Consider the following 15,932-nt stretch of genomic DNA (forward strand, 5'->3'; position numbering starts at 1 on the left):
ATAATTCTTACGCACGATTTAAAAAGTCCCTCTTTCAGAAAGAAGAGAGGAATACTTCACATTCCATTTCCAGAAAGATTATTCCTGTTTATAACATAACAGAATGTATCTTGATGGTGAAGAGGGGATCTAGACTGTTTTAATGAGATGTCCAGGACCTTTTAATCCCTTATACAGTGATACTAATACCAGCAATAACAGTGATAATAGAAAAAAAAAATCCTAGTGTGAAACCAGGGCTGGAATCTGTTCTTTGTAAATGTCAGAATGTTTCTGAAATTAAAACTTAGCTGTTAATGTGGCTCTATACCCTATGAATATTAAAGAGGAATAAGGAATAAATTTCTTCCACAGCAGAGTGAGATGTTGTTTTAGAAAACAAATCACATGGCAGCTTGCTTTGCAGTGATATATCTGGTGTGTTTTTAAAGGATGGCTATGGCTAAGGGCTGCTGGGTTGGGATCTTGCTGGTTTGAGCCCTCTGATGCTGTCTTCTCTTTTTTTTCCTGTTGTTTTCATTTACTGACTGGGATTCCAGGTTTAACCAGGTTCTTGAGACACAGGTTCCATACCTCAAGATTGGAAAACTCCCATTACCGGTGTCATTAAGTTACCTTTTTCTGTGGTTACAGTGCTAGAAATGAGTAAAGCATGAATGTACATATTACAATGGGTTTGACATGTTGTGAAATATTTGTACCGTTCTTGTTATGAGACATGAATTTCCATAAGAAGCCAATTCTATGGTTCATTTTATATATATTTGCATTTGTAGTTTCCCGTTAAAGTTTAAGTATTTTACTGTGCTGGTAAGACCCCTCCCTTGGCAAATCTGGAAATGCTTTGACCCCTTTCATATCATACCCTTTGCTTTCTCCTTTTAAAATAACTCATGCAATAGTTTTACAGTAGTGACTAGGATCCACCAAGGGCTGAGCTGTAACTGCATTCTGTATTGTGAATGTTTCATGCGAACATGTTTTGAATCCAGATTTGTAGGTTGCAGATCACTTTTTATTTAGAGGAGCCAAATGGGTAATTCTGATCTTCAATTACTTGGAGAGTGATTAGAATGAAAGGCTGTTGATGTCTTGTGTGCTTAAAGTCCACAACATATCTTGATAAAGGCTTGGATGTTGTGTTGAAGGAGTCTTACTCTGTGCAACTTAATTGTAGGTGGGGAAAACCCTCTTATACTAAGAAGAGTAGGTGAAGGTAGAGATCACTGTAGATATTACTGTGTCAGCAGAGATGGGTTCTATTATATTAAGAAGAGTATGTGGGGCCAGACCTTCAGCTGACATAAATGGACATTTTTGGGGAGCTAGGCTGGAGATTTGCATAGTCTAATGAAAAGATTGCATGAGTGATTATCAGACTTACTTTGCATAATGTCTGAGGTAATCTAAGCCCATATAAGTTAGTTTGAGTCCTTTGTGGTGTGCTGTAGTAACGAAGCCTAACCTCTGATGTGCAGAGTATGTAGTGTTGCGAATGCAATTAGGGCATAAACAGAGATTATCATGAGGTGTCAACAGACACCTGTGACACAGATGTCACAGATACTCAGACTGTGAGACAGCAGCAAGTGAATGGTGACTTTGGCATGGTTACCATTATCTGAGGTATTCCTTCAAATGCTGTGTGTGTACTGATAGCTCCAAAGTCCACCTTGAACTCTCCATTTCCCTGAGTAAAACCATACCAGGGCTATTCCTACTCCTAAACTTTGCTTTTAGCCATCTCAGTCCTAAACCCCCCTAAACGTAATGTCCTTAGCCCCCTTGCTGACCCCAGCCTGGCGCTCCATCGCATAGCATGAAAGCGGTTGTGCTGTAACTCTTCCTAAAGAAGCAGTGAAGTGCTCTTGGGCTGAGCCTGGCAGCGCTCCAGCCTGCAGCCCCCCTGCTTGCTGTGAGAGCAACCTGCAGCCGGGTTTGTGTGATGGTTCCTGCCAGGCAGCGCCTTGGTACAGCCAAATACATCCTGCCTCTTGACCTGCCAGCTCCACCCCGAAACACCCGGTCAGCGTCCCTGGTGCGGAAGGCTTCCAGGGCCATGCTGTGGCAGTCCTCTGCAGCATTCCCCTACCCAGAGCCTCTTTGTAAACTTCTAAAAGACTTTATAGAGTTTCACTTCCTCCATCATATAAGTTTTCCTCTTTCTTTTTTTTTTCCCCTTTCTTTTATTTGTTTAGTTTCTTTTTTCCTCTCTATACATAAATCGCTGGGGATTTCATTGCTGCCTTTGCTGTGTGTTTGAGTTTGTTATAGGATGAGTTAATGGGGCCAGCCAGACACTTAAGGTAAATTCTTGCAGTTTGGGTGACTTTCTATCAGCTGGGAATCCAGCCCACTGGTTGCAAATAACATGCTTACTGCAATTAAACACTTCATTGCCAAAACATGAATGGCATATTTGATAATTGTTTGTATACATAAAACAACTCACGCAACCCAAAGAATAAGAATGATCTTTGGGATTTTTTGCCTATCATTATTATTACTGTAAGTTTTTAATTGTAAACCAGAAAGTATGCGTGTGCCATGTAGCTGCTACCATCAAATCACATGTAGCGCTCAATGGTAATTGTGTTCATAATTATGGAGTTAATTAAATTTCTGTAATGGTAAAAACTGGCATATAAAAAGTCTCTCAAGATTAAATGTTTTACTTAGGGAGGAATACACTTATTTGCAATAGTTAATGAAAAGAAAGTAGTTCTCATATGCAGGTGAGTTTTAGATTAATAAAATAATCTTCCAAAGTTAATCCTCATAAACGCTGTTCCTAACAGAGTATGGTATCACACAAACCCCATGTATTCTTGGAGCACTGCTGGTTTTGCCCTCTGAAGGAAAAGCAGCGTGCACTGAGGTATTTGCAAACTGGAGGTACATTTTAAAGGAGCCTTCTGCTGCAGTTTCAGCATCTGCATCTGCCAAGCTTATAAGCTGTGAGAAATGCATTAGAAATGCACTGTGGCAAAATTTGCACTGCTACTAACAGTGTAGTATGGTAACAACATCATGTTAGAAAGTCAAATTTGGCTTTTCACCTTAAAGGAGTGGTATTTTATTTGCTTTTTTTTGTGATCCACTGGATGTTTTAGTGCCACTTTAGGCTAACTTCAGGGCTGATTTACAGATCACCAATTCTACAGGGAATCACAAGACGGAATACAATACAGAATGTGGACCTGTGTATCTACTATCTTTATCCTGTAGATTATCAACTGATCTGTTTTTGGAGAGAAAAGAATAAGAGTAAAAACTCCATTTTGTAAGGTATTATTTGTAAGATATTATATGCCCTGTATACCTCACCATGGGCAGGGTCATCCCCTTGAAAATGAGAAAGGATTGATAAAAATATCCTATTGATAAAAAAAAGGAGTGCTCCTTTTTTCTCTTCTACCCTCTTCTCCTCTCTTCTCTTCTCTTGCTACACTGTGGACAAAGGAAAAACATAAGGGAAAAAAAATTGCTTTACCCATTATAGCTCTAAGTTCAGCTGTAATTTATCATCACTAAGAAAAATAATTCCTCCTTTTTCCTAGGCAGGAAAGTATCTTTTTAAGTATACTTATTGCAAGAACAGTTGCAGTTAAACATTTTTAACAATGCAATAAGATGTATTTTGCAAAAAAAAAAAAGAGTCCTATGTCAGCTAACACAGTAATGACTTGGCTCTGTAAGAAATCGAGCTTTAGTACCCCTTTTCCAAAAGAGCACGTATTGAGTTTCATTATTTCTACTAAGATTCACGGGAGACTGTTTCTTTTAATATCCTATTTTCACCTACTGACAAGATTGACTCAAACACGTAAAATATAAAATATTGAGAATTAGACCTCAGGTCCTTCATCTTTGGCAATACAGAGTTTCCATTTACTGTTCTTTTGGTTAAAAAGTTGCCTGTTTGTATTCAGTTACTTGACCGTATTTTAAATATTATTGATGTGAGCTGATGTAATAAAAAATGGTAAAGTCGCCCCAAACTGACCCAAAGCGCAGAGGCTCTATTTTTGTTATTTCTCCCTTCCAAGAGTGGCTCCCCTCCCCCAGCAGCCGCACTACAAAGCTTGTTGTACAGGGACTCCATTAATCCTACATTTCCTAGATGGTATCTGAGGCACAGTGGGTTTCCACAGAAATTAATTTGTCCTGACAACAGGCCTAAAGATTGGAGTCCAGGGATCACTTGGCAAATTCCCTTTAAACTGAGCACAATAATAAACAGAAAGCTGATAACGACAGTTCTGAAAGACCACACAGAGGAAGGACCCTGAGTAGAGTTGCTTGGTGTGGATCTGCGAATACCTCCGATAACTGGCAGCCGGGAGCTTTACGCTTGATAGGAAAATGAGCGCACTGATTTATGCACACTTTAATGTCACAGCACCGGGCAGAACTAACTTCTAGTAATGTGCATGTTCAACTCTTTCTGGAACAGTAGTAACAGTTAGAGACCGATCTGTTTTAGACCATTCTTGTTTGGTATTTGTATGAATGGCTCTGTGGCCATTTTCCATGTCTTTTGTATTTTAACGTAGCTCTAATTTGCTCAGTACATCTTACACATGTAAACTCTAACAGCAGTTGAACAGCAGTAATGTAACAACATGAGGAATGAATCTGGAAAGTTTGCATCTATTCTAAAGATTTTTTTTCTTCAAGATTGTGTTAGCTTTTGGGTTCAGTCATCTTCTATGCAGTAATACCTGATTAAGAATAGTAAAAAGCATTTTAGACAGCATTATTGCCTGTTTGCTTGTTTTTATTTTTCTTTGCCTTTGGTGCATATTTAAATGCAGTTGTTTTCCCAAAGTTAAGGTATGGAAAATGGCCACATTGGAAATACAAACTAATATAGTAAGTGAATGAAGAAACATTCACTGGATATTTTAGACCTTGTCAAGGTAAGAGCGCTTCAATCTCTGACTTTTGCCAGCACAGAACTTAGAGTTTTAATGATAATTAGGATTTGTGGTGTGTCAGTAAACCTCTGCCAGTTGCATTGCTGAAAAAAGGCATCATAATATTGAGTTAGGAGTGATAGAGGGATGTTCAGGAAGACACACGCTGCGTAACTTTTCACCGCTTAAGTATATAGTATGTAATAATTTAAGTAACAAATTAAAAAAGGAGGACATTTTCAAAAGCCGTACAGAAAATGGATTTTGGTTATTGAAAGGCACCTTGAAAATACATTCTAATTTTGTTCTTGTGTCCAAAATGCATTTTGAAATAACAGCCTCTTGATACAGAGAGGTCTACGTAACCATGTTAAAGAAGGCAGCTAGTGTGGCTGACAGGTATGGTTATACACCTAAACAGCGTGAGTCACGTTTGATCTATTTTAATAGCCCAGATGTTTCTCCAAAGATGGAAATTCAGCACTCGATATATCCAAACTCAGCAACAATCCTTAAACGCAATGCCCCCTCCACAAACTTTTCCGTGTATAGAAACACGGAGGCTGGAGGTGAACAGCAATACTGAAGCTGCAGATGGGCTGTGCCCAGGGAAGGCAGGAGCAGGAAGAGGACCCAGTTCCCGTCCCTCAGTCTCTGCTCCATGGTGGGGTGGCGGGATGCCAGCGGTTGGGTAGTCACGGGCTTGGAATGCTGCTGCCCGTGGCATTGGTGGTACAGGGAGCTTACATAAAAAGTTCTGTCTTGCATGCTTTTCCAGCAGAGCTCATGGCAAAACTATCCTTGACTTTGATAAGCGCAGCATCCGACTCACTATTTAAGAGCTTAACAAGCTGAGAGGTGGGGCTCTATTATACTGTTGGAGTGGGCTCTATGTACCACACCTCCCTGCTGAAAAACAAAATCTTCTGCTCTCATTATTGGCTTTAAATTAGTTTGTACACTATGAATTAATCAATTACAGCCAACTTTGGAGATGAAATTCAGGATGAGAAGCACAATTTGTGTTTGTCACACTTAAAGAACTCTATTGTACTGAAATGCAGAGGATTTGAAAACAACTGGTTTTAATGCTTTCTAGCTCCTCTTACTAGAGTCTGATGCAAGAGCAAATTGACTTGCTGTGCCTTTTCGTTCTGTAAAAAAAGAAACCAAAATACAACCCTCCGCTTTCTGTGTCAGAATTGCTCAATGCATTTCAGTGTACAAGCTATTAATTTTTCTGAATTTGGATCAAATCAGACATTTTTTCCCCCAGCAAATAGTTCTCTGGCTTGCTTTATACATTTGATTCAAAGGGCTGTGTATTATTTGATGTTCTTAGGAGATAAACAATAAACTTTTGAATATGTTTTTTCCATTTGAATACAAGCCTAGGGATGCTTCACCCTGCATCCTAAAGCCTGATTTCCCCTGGGACTCATTATCATGCAGCTCACATGTTCAGTCACCTACACTGTTGAACTTACTATCAAATAACCTTCGAAATGTTACTAGTTATTACGTGTCAGAGGCCAGATTTATGATAAACTAACTTTGAAACAAAATAATGAATTCTCAACGTTCTGTTTCCAGCAGCATTTCTGGTAATTTTGTTGGATTTAAATTTTAAAACAGTAAGTTGCCTTTTTCTCTTATTCTATCTTATAAAGCAGCTCCCTCCCCTCATGAAATTTCTGCCTCCTTAAATATGGTTTATGATGATTTGAGCACTGCCTATAAAGAATAAAAATGAGAACATTTGTCTGTGAGCTACCAAACTGCCCACTGCAGTTCATTTGTGATTAAACTTTCACAGCTTTCTAACTTGGTGAAAGTTAAATTAACTTAACCCTTAGCATAGTCCACCAGTGTCCAAAATACATCTGTGTAAGAGCTGTTTAAAAACAAATATTTTCTCCTTGCACTTATTACTGCCAGTATTTTGACTGGCAGTAAACTTGACAGTTTCAAGGGACGTTCTTGTATTACAGTGGCAAAAATCAATAGTGTCAGCTCCTCAGATAGCAGAAGCATGGTTTACAGCAGACAAGAAAGGCTGCCCAAAAAGGTTTTCCGAAATGGTGTCCTGAATTTCAGCCCCCAAAGCCCATATTTAGGGATCAAAATAATTGGCCAGTTTTCAAGAAGGCCAAGCATGACTTCAGGGGATCTATAGGCACTTGGCCTCTTTTAAAGGGTAGCCAGAGAGATCATGACTTTTAATGAGACTGTTTCAGAGGGACGAAATTCAGGTAGATAAATACTATACAGGCATTTTTGAGGTGATTAGAGTAGCAAACATCTGCAGATGAAATCTGAAAGTAGACTATGTCAAAAATTAAGTCTGGCTAATTTGGAGAAAAATCAGTGTAGGTGCTCTTGTTATCAGTGGAATGGGTTTTTTTGTATTTCAGATAAGTATCAGGCAGATTAATGTCTATAGTATTTTCATCTCCTACTAGACAAAGTGTAGGCTTTGAGATACTGCTCATCTGTGATACTGCATGAAAAGTGCTTGACCTAGGGTAGCTCTGTGAAGCTGGAGGATAGAGCCACCATCTTCAGTGCACTCTCTCATCTCTTTTGCTCCACTTGCCGTGATTATGGTTCTCCAAGGGCATTACGGGCAAAAGTTCCATATCAGGCTGCCTATTAATATTTATGCAGCAATTCAGGAGGTAATGCATTGTTAAAATACAAGTTGGAAATGAACCAAATTTAATCACTTTTAGTACTAGAAATTATCTATTTCTACATCAGATAGAAGGGGAAGGCGGGCTATCATTACAACATTTTTTTTTAACCAAGTTATTTGCAAGTTCCAACATGGCTTGAGTTAAAAAAGCAATAAATGCTACTGTGTAGATCAAGTTTATTAAAGGAATGCAAGCTCTATGTTTGAAATGTAATGCGAACACGTTACAAGTAAATATATATTATGTCTGTATGTCCACTGGTTAGTAGTACCATGTCAGTCTGTCCCTGTCTTCGTAGGTAAGGACTGCTCACAAGCACGAAGGCCAGCGGGATTTGCCCTTTGCTATATGCAATTCATCCTGCCTAAATGCAGAAAGAATATTTTTATCACTGATATCGCTTCATTTTTGGAGCTGTCTGCTCTCATCAGGTCAGTAATATAAACTCTGTCAAAGACCAATCTCTCCCTTCCACAGGCTACAAAATCCACAATTATTATTTAGAGTTAAACTCCTAAGAAAGTGGTTCATATTTAAACTGTTCAACCCCAGAAAGAATTGTTAACAGTTGTTATCTGAAGACCTCTTACAGTCTTGCCTTCGTTAAATAAGACTCCTTTTGTTTTCAATAGGAGTTTTTTTTTCTAAGAACAAGTTCCTAGCTTTTACGAAAGCAAAATAAATCCAGGGAAAGTAAAACATTAATTAAAATATATGTATAGAAAAATGAACCCCAAAATGTTCAAGAAGAGCATGGAGCTCAAATAGAGCACTTTTTTTTTCCCAGGTCACTTGGCTTTCTGATGTCATTTGTGACAGATTCGTTAGTCTGGCTCCACCACGTTCTGTTCTGAACCATAACGTGACGGGAGATGATCAAAGTGAGAATGCTAAAGGCCCAGGACATTTAAAAAATGTTCTATTCTGGAAATTGTTCTAAAACTATAAACAGATTACATTAAAAATCTGTGGTTGCTCATCGCCCTTTTTTAGAAGGAGCTATCGAGGAGTTTGGGCAAACAGCCTTTAAGTCTTTATGATGGTAGGCTGAACATTTCTCCAGAATTTTAGGCAACCCAAGCCTCTCTGAAATGTAAGATAACCCATTTCTGCTGTTAGGCATGTTGTTTTAATCTTTATACTTGAAAGTGGTAAGCATATGGGTCAGATCACCCACTCCTGCTAATGGACACATTTCTGTGGACTTCAGTGTCCAATTATGCCAGCTAAAGATCTGACTGTTGCTGGATTTTATTTCCTTATTTTTCTTGTCTTCCTGACCTTTGACCTTTTATCAAAGGAATTCTGTCTATAATATGATAATAATATGAAATTCTGAGCTCAGTTTCTAGCAATATATATCCCAAAGAATTGTAAAGATGCTCACCTTTATACAAAAAGCAGCTGATGACCCATTTCAGTCTTGTGATTGTCTTTGCTTGGCACAGGGGCAAGACGCAGGTAACTGCCTGGTGTTGCGGTGGAATATTAAATGTTTTTGCATTTCCATGAAACAATTGCTATGTGGGATGAATGAGTAAATAAACTCATTGGCAAGTCAACAAAATGACAGGTGGCCATTTTTCCTAATTTTAGATGCATTTTACTGCTCAGGAAAGTGAGAAATTTTAGAATTTTTAAGGGCTACACACTCTGGTGCTCTTAATCAGTGCTGGGATGTGGCTGAAGCTGGAGGCAGAAATATATAGGCAGTATGACACCTTAGGTACATAATGGAGCTACACAAGAGTATAAGAAGGTTTTAGATCTATAAGCAGGATTTGACTATCTATTTTGATTTATGGGCTGAATATAAGTGTGTATTTTAAGGAGCCATTAGAGTTTGTGATTTGAAATATGCGGAGAGCAGGCTTCTCCTCAGCCTTGCATATGAAAGGGTGCCGCAGGCTTATTGCACAGGCATACATACTTCCTCATAGTAGAGAAAGCAGCAGAAAATAGTCTGTAGCAAGAAACCCCTTCACATTGAGACCTTCTACACCAAATAAGTGATGGAGTGTTTAGGAATGACATGATCCATCACTCACTGCAGCACTGGCTGAGAAAGTAGAAAAGGAAAGAAGAGATAGAGAATACCTATGTTTTACTTCACTGTACAACATGTATTCCAGGTGTATTTTTAATGTAAACGAGTGTTGTTGCTGTTGGTAGGGACACACAAATGCTTGAGAAGGGCTGGGTCTTGTAGGTGCAAATAAAGAAAGGAATGAGTAACTGCTGGGGCACTCGGCCAGAGCGTGTCTAGGAACTTGGATGTACTGAATGTTGCTAGAGGCATAAAGTGGCAATCACTTGAAAACTATAATGAGAGATTTTGGCACCTCCCAGCCTCCCCTGTCCCCCATCCTTCTGCAGACATGTAGCTCCTCTTCTTGGGTGGCAACAGCAGTTGCAGCTGGTGACCCTCATTTGGTGCCCTCTGGCTCTGCCTTTGCTAAGGCTCTTATCATTTGGACAAATGCTGCTCTTGTTTACAATAATGTAAATTTGGAGTAACCCCTCTGCCATTTCTCCAGTGCAAATATTGCACTCTGTGTAATTCCCATCTCCTCCTTCACACAGATGGAGCCTGGGAGGTGAGGGAGGAAGGCTGTTCATTCCAAATATCCGTGCATCGACCTTTGCGGCTTCAAGCCCCAGGTGACTGCACCGGCCATGCATTCAATCTTTGTAGATATGGGAGCTGCTGTTGGTCTTTCCCCCCCGCCTTGTCTAACAGCAGTTCCCTTCCCAGCTCTAAACCCAGCTGTAATACAGGAACCATGGATGCAGCCCGCAGTTTCTTTACTGCACCTCATTACTGCTGCTCCAGCCCTGAGAACAGGCTGCCTGGCCATGACAAACTGTGCGCTGGCTCTGTGATTTGTGTAAGCTCAAATTTTCCACTAATTCACTTATATATACTAGATGGAAAACACAGCCTCAGGGCTGCTATAAACCATGCTGCTGTAGCCACAAAGGGCCGTCCTGCCAGCTGGGGAATCACTGGAGCATGCCGAGTGCTGGGACTGGAGGAAGGAGTGGAATCGAGTTTATGCACTTGTCAGAGGAGCTGTGGCATGGGGAATGGGTCCGGCCCCTTTGTGCAATGGTTACAGCCCTGTCAACTCAGGTCCTTGCACCTGAGCTGGCACGGGGACATGCTGGTTGCATCATGGGCAGCAGCAAATGCTGTGCCCTGACCACAGTGCCGACTCTGGGCAAATGGTGACTGCCTAAAATCAGCCATTATTTTGGGAAGCTTGTTGGAAAACATTCTGACTGCTCTCCCTTGCTTTTCTGCAGCCTTGATCCACCCCAGTGCTTTGGTTTGTGCTGCAGTGCAGTTCTGCAGCTCTATTTTTCTGTATATTCCACCAATAGATAATTTAAGAGTACTTTCTTTTAAGAACAGCAAGTGTCACATTGGTTGACTCCCCAAATGATTGCTTGTCTTGTTACAGATAGCTGTTGACCTGTTCCTTTAATGTTACAAGTCTGCATCTAACTGCTGTCTTAATCCAACCAACTTCCTTCTTTTTAATGAAATTGTCCCTTTAGCCCTTTTCCAGGCTGGCTTTTCAACAGTAACATTAGAAACAGCCTGCTCAGTTCTTTCTTCTGCTAACATCTTGCCCAGAGCTAACTTGCAGCTTCACTCTGTCAGCTGTAAGATATAGATATACTGTTGTCTTAATTACTCATATTTCTCCTGCTGCTCATAATTCTGCTTGTTCCACCAAAGAGCTCTTCAGAGAGCTTTACTGCTTCCCTTTCCCTTTCTTTGGGGGTTTAAAGGATGTCTGCAACATCCTTGCTGCAGAGCTTTGGTGATGACAGTGTCCTTTGTGGAGAAGATTTAGGGGGATGGGAGAGCTAAACACGAACGCTTTTAGACTACATCTCTGTTAAAAGAGAGAATACATATAGTACTACCTTGCATAACAGAGCATCAGGGAGTGTGTTTGGCAAATCCCTTCTCTAATGAACAGCAAGGCAGCTGTTTCTTCTGCAGCTTAAAGTGTAGATGCTGACTGTCAGGAGCAGGGTTTTCTTTACTCTCTCTGCCACTGATTATCCATGGCTGTATCTAGCCAACTGCTATTCCTCTAAAAATACTGCTGAAAAGGGACTGGACACTTAAAAAAATACTGCTGTGCCATAGAGAAAGTGCAGTCCTTTGTGGTTTCAGCTCTTTCTGTTATGATTATATGCTACTGTTTCTGTTATCTAAATTAATTCATCTGTCTGCTACCGCAAGTATTGCATGTTGAGTAACAGAGCAGACTGACGATATGATGACCACAGCTTTTTGGCAAAGGTTAGAACAAGGTCTGTCATAGAAGTGAGCTCTCTAGTGGGGTACACTTTTGGCCAAAGTCTGCCACTCCTGGCTATTTAGGGTCTACTTTCAATTCTAACAGGCCTCAGGTCTTACACGGTTAGATAGGTTAGTGGCAGAATGTATCTTAGTATGCAGCTGGTTGTCTTAGTTCAGCTGGCTGGCAGGTTCAGGAAGCTGTGCTGTGGGTTTATTGTTAATTGAATATATTATGAGCCTGTCAAACTGCTGTGGATGAGCCTGTTCCATCATAAAGCTTGTTGTGCTAGTGATATGGTGGGAGGTGAGACTGGCCAGGCTCTGCTTTCCACAAGTGGGGCTGGAATTCTCCACTCTAAGTTTTATTGCGGTTGCTTTTTAATAATTACCTGGGGAAAATGCTGTGCAAGTATATAGGAACAAATGTTTTGGCATCAGAGCAGTGAGAGATGGCAGCACCAAGGATAATGCACAACTCCTCAAGGTTTAAGCTGACTTAATAGCAGTAATAGCCTAATGAACAACAAGCTGCAGTAAGTCATGCCCAAATTCTTCCGGTAGCACAGATGTGACTAAAATATCTGTTAAAGGAAGCAAGTGGAAACAGATGAGTGAACTCAGTGAGAGGAATTAGAAATAAAAAGTACTTGTGCTCTGCATGGAGGAATAGCATGGAAAAAATACTCTTTAAGTTAGTGCTCTGCTCCTGAAGAGCTGAAAGGGCTCAGAGCAGCTATCTTGGACAGCAGAATGAAGGTGGCAAGTAGGTATTTCTCTCTATTTGCTCAAGGTTTCCTCTTGGAATCCCTGCACTGCCTCCTGAGAGCACCTCTGAGGGCACAGTGGTTGGGTTAAGTAGGTGGTCATGCAGCTGCTTTGGCATCTAGTTCATTCTGGCAGCTACTTGACAGAGAGCAACTTTCTGCCCAGTGCATCTTCTCCAGTCATGTTGGACAAATGACTTGACCTTGTGCCTCAGCTCTCCAAATGTAAGGATGTTTCCCTGTTAACACCTCTCTACAAACCCAAGGGCTGTTAAAAGAAGTAGGTCTCGTGACTGTGTGGTACTTGGATGCCATGGTAATGTAATTAGCTGCGCAGCAATCTTGCTAAAAATGTCCTTGGTGGAGGAGAGGATGGGGTGGGAGACTTGTTTAGAGGATGGATGTTAAAGGGGAGGAAGTTTCTAGACCTGTGGCTTCACCACAGCTTCACTGGATGATGCAAGTCCTTCGATGCAGATGTGAACCCAGAGGTTCAGAGCGCAATGTTTACTACATGTGTCCATATGAGAGATAACACAGCATAAAATATTTGGAGTGTAATAGATTATATAAGAGCTTTCCACCCCCAGCAAGCCTTTGATATCTTTATATGGTATCTTGGGGTACAAACTTTTTTGAGCTGATGTATAATTTGCGGTAAACTTCAGGAAAGTGTTCCTGTTACCATTACTTTCCCTTTTTCCCCTTCTTCAACTTTCTATATGGATCTAGCAACTTCTGGGCTGCTTAATCCAAAGGAGAGAGGCATAGGGTTCTGTGTGGAAATCAGACAGCCTCAGTGCAGAAAAGCTGCACTGCTCATTAGTTTATCTTTGTTATTCTGCCAAGCCCCCAGACTTTGGCAGCTTGGGTCTTTTTTTTTTGCCTTTTCTTACCCGTTAGGTCTTTTTGCTCGCTACCCTCAGAATGACCTCTGTAGCGATGATTGCCAAATGTTACCCATATTAAATATGAGGATGTGTATCAGCATCACAAGGCACATGCTCCCTAGCTGTTAAAGCCCTTCTACTGGAGCAGCAGCCTGTGAATTGTCGAAGCATTTTGAGTTAACACTTTAGCTGTGGTTAGCTGGAAGTTGTAGAAACCTGTAACCAAAAATCTTCTCTTAGCTGTATCCTCATTACTCCAGCGAGGAAGAAATTTGTTTCTGTCATTTCTGGCTAACCCTACGGTACATTTAGAACAGAAATGATAGGCTATATTTATGGGTTAAATGAAGACTAACCATAGTGATAAAAGGGAAAGATTCATGGTAATATTCAGAACATTTTTAAAAAATAAGGTAATAATGCAGTGATTTAATGAAGGACAAACTTGGATTGGGTAGGGTTTTGGTGGATTTCTTTATTTAGGTGTTCCCCTTCATTCAGATTTTATTGCATGCTAGGAGAAGGCACAGCCAACCATATTTTCCATCCTGATGAATGAAACAGAGTCCAAGGAGTTTAGCTGAGATTGGCTTCCCCTGCAAGAAAGATTGCTCTTTGTCGCCTGAATCATAATTTTAGGGCTTGAAAACTATTCATCAGGGAAGCAGCATTTTAACTCCTTACATCTTACAGACTGATCTTTGCAGAGCAGAAAAAATCCTCATCCATTGAAGTTGATCAGAGTTTTCTTGGGGCTGAAATAAGTCTCTAAGGTCACCTTGATTACTGTACATCAATGTGGTCATGACAGTATGTTCTTGATAAGGCAGCCCATAGCAGTGATTTAATCCAAATCTGTTTAATCATATATAATCCACATAATTCAAATATACTCACCAAGAATCCAGTTTTATAGCTGTACTGGGGGGAGGGAAATCTTGTGTTGCCACAAGTCATGCTGACATCAATGGGGTTTCTTATTGATGTAGGACTTAGCGCTGGCAATGCAATTACAGCAAAATTTGGGGTTTAGCATATTTGCAATTTGATGCATTTTTAGGAGGCAGTTGCTTTGAGGTGAGTAAAAGAACTGTGGGCCATGTCCAACAAAACCTCTGACTGACCATTGTGCCCAGTGGTCATTCCAGGGAAAAGACATATGCAATAATCTGAAACTATTTGGTGTGCAATTAAAAATCATAGATGTTTTGTTCATATTTTTGACTTAGAAATTTAACTTTACGCAAACTATAAAAAGAGCTTGTGCTCTTCCCAAGTTATTCTGTATTGTTTCAGAAGTGTTTCAACAAAACCAAGAGAGATTTGTCAGCATAAGTAATTACATAATACACAGACATTATTGCAGTGTTTCCGGTTATACAATTTTCATGTTCAAGATACCAGCCTCAGATCACATTCCATTTGCGTAGCCATTTGTTCATGTCATGCACATGCAGCTCTGTGGCCTAATGCCTTGTAGCCCTGAATCTAAAAGACCTGCTGAAACCCATGGGTGACTGTAAACATCTGAGTAATCCTGTTGAAGTCAGTCCAGACATCCGTTAACTGTGCAAACTAATCCTTAAAAAATTATGAAAAGGGCAAAAAGAAAGCACCATGCTTTCCAAGCCAATGAAACTCCATACGTGCTTAAAGTTAAATACTGGGATAAATAAATAAGTAACACATGATCTGAAAGACTGAATCCATACTTGTAATCACGGTTTATTTGCTATCCAGTGAAATCATAATATCAGTTGAACAATTTTGAGCTTGCGTTCTATATGACTTCAGATGCATTTCTGACTTGACCTTTTTTTTTTTTCTTTCTGGTCATTTTGTAGATTTATATGGATTTGTTTGTAAATAGGCATACACATTAGCTAAAGCCATATAATTTCTCCTGGCCAGCTTTGCCAGTAAATCACTGGGCTATGTAATTGGGTTTGTACAAAGTTATGCATTGTGAACTTTGGAATAAGTAAAACAGAAGCAAAAAGTTGATTTTTGTAAATAGTATATCTTTTGTGCAAAACTTCTGATTTGACCCTGTTCTTCTGCCCAACATGATAATTTTTATCATTCTTCCATTGTGGAATGAAAACAAAACTAGAGAACAAATCCAAACAAAACTGGTAATTGCTTTTGGTTTGGCTTGTAGGTGGAGCTGAATACAATGCCTGCATTTGTGATTACCTACAAGCAATATGTTATGAAGGTGGTGGTATTCAGACACATACCCAAACAATTTGATTCAAATAAATTGGGTAGAAGACTGACCAGCATGAGAAGAACAGGTGAGAACCCTTGAAGAGAAGCTGAAATAATAAGTATTCTATGGT

At 40.1% G+C, this 15,932-nt stretch overlaps 1 long non-coding RNA gene across 2 annotated transcripts in view; it reads left to right on the top strand.

The window, feature by feature from the left end:
* LOC133216851 (uncharacterized) overlaps positions 1-15,932 on the top strand; it is a 70,277-nt gene that overhangs the window by 8,949 nt on the left and 45,396 nt on the right. For both annotated transcript variants that reach the window (XR_009726735.1, XR_009726736.1), the window contains one exon: positions 15,752-15,887. This is a non-coding gene — a long non-coding RNA (uncharacterized LOC133216851). The remainder of the gene's footprint in view (positions 1-15,751; positions 15,888-15,932) is intronic.

Source organism: Neopsephotus bourkii, unplaced genomic scaffold (assembly GCF_033783945.1).
Source record: "Neopsephotus bourkii isolate Nb327-2 ecotype Australia unplaced genomic scaffold, CSIRO-AGI_Nbou_v1 NB_1067, whole genome shotgun sequence".
Lineage (NCBI taxonomy): Eukaryota > Metazoa > Chordata > Aves > Psittaciformes > Psittacidae > Neopsephotus > Neopsephotus bourkii.